The sequence below is a fragment of the Saprolegnia diclina genome (genome assembly GCF_000281045.1).
Source record: "Saprolegnia diclina VS20 unplaced genomic scaffold supercont1.20, whole genome shotgun sequence".
Taxonomy (NCBI): domain Eukaryota; phylum Oomycota; class Saprolegniomycetes; order Saprolegniales; family Saprolegniaceae; genus Saprolegnia; species Saprolegnia diclina.
The window spans coordinates 755,016-756,219 of NW_008246087.1; positions in this window are offsets into that span (position 1 = coordinate 755,016).

Genomic DNA, 1,204 nt, shown 5'->3' on the forward strand with positions numbered 1-1,204 from the left:
ACGTTGGTCGGGCACGGCGTCGAGGTAGCCGGCGCGTCAGTCGTAGTAGGCTTGGGCGTCGTGGCCGATGGCGTCGTCGTAGGCGCATCCGTTGGGTAGACGGGGCCGGACGTGGGCGCGGACGTGGGAGCTGTCGTCGGGGTCGGCAATGGTGTCGGGAGCGGGCCCGTGCAGGGCGTCGTCTCGTACAGCTCGAACGGGTTGACGTACTCGGTGCACGGCGCGGTCGTCGGCACGTCGGCCGCGAGGGCAAGGGACGAGGCAGCCGCCAAGAGGAGCGTAAACTTGACCATCGTTTTGTAGAAATGGGCCACCCATGTCGACGCAAGCCGGGGCGACCTCTGCCGAATCTGGCCCAGACCCAGCTGGACGTGAGAAACAAGGCGGCTGGGTGCATCGCCCACACCATGTGCCCGCCAGCTTCAATCGTTCAGATTTCTGCCACAGGTACCACGCTACGCCTTCACGACGCCAACTCTACTTAACGCACGTCGCCACGGCCCATTTTGTCCGTTGGCAAAGTGGATTTTAGGCCATCGTATTCGTCCTTTTTGGTGTCGATTTGCGGACGTTCGAGACACGTGTAACCCACATTGCACCACCGCGATAAGATCCAGCATGACGGAGGGTTCATCTCGCGAATTCAAAGCGAGCGACTGCGACAACAACGATCGGCTATCGCTATCCAGTGCTTTGGATGCGCGACAAAGACGGCGACGGACGTTCGGCGAATGGCCACGAACGGTTCGAGCGAGACGCTCGCCGAATGTATGGTTCCCTTCGTGTGGCGTTCGATGAAAAGAAGTCGATGTACCGATTCTCAACGTGTCACCAGGCTCTTTGACTCAAAATAGCCTGGTGACAACGAGCGAGAGCCTTCATCGAGCTCAAAAGTTTTGAGCTCGATGAAGGCTCTCGCTACCGGTAGTACCGGTAGTACCGGGTAGAGTGTAAAGCACATTGGAATCGACTACCGGTAAATGACAAATAGGTACAAAATATCGCTGAGGACAAAGTGGAATTCACCCTTGTGAAAAAGTGGTTTCCGACGGTGCTGCTACAACGACCGCGTCTTCCGTCCCGAGGCGCCCGTCGTGACACCCGAAGCGGCCGCCGCCCGCGCCGCGTTTTTGACCAAGATGCACCTTCACCACTCATCGCAACGGCCAAGGCAAGCATGGACGTCATTGCGGCCCTGACGGCG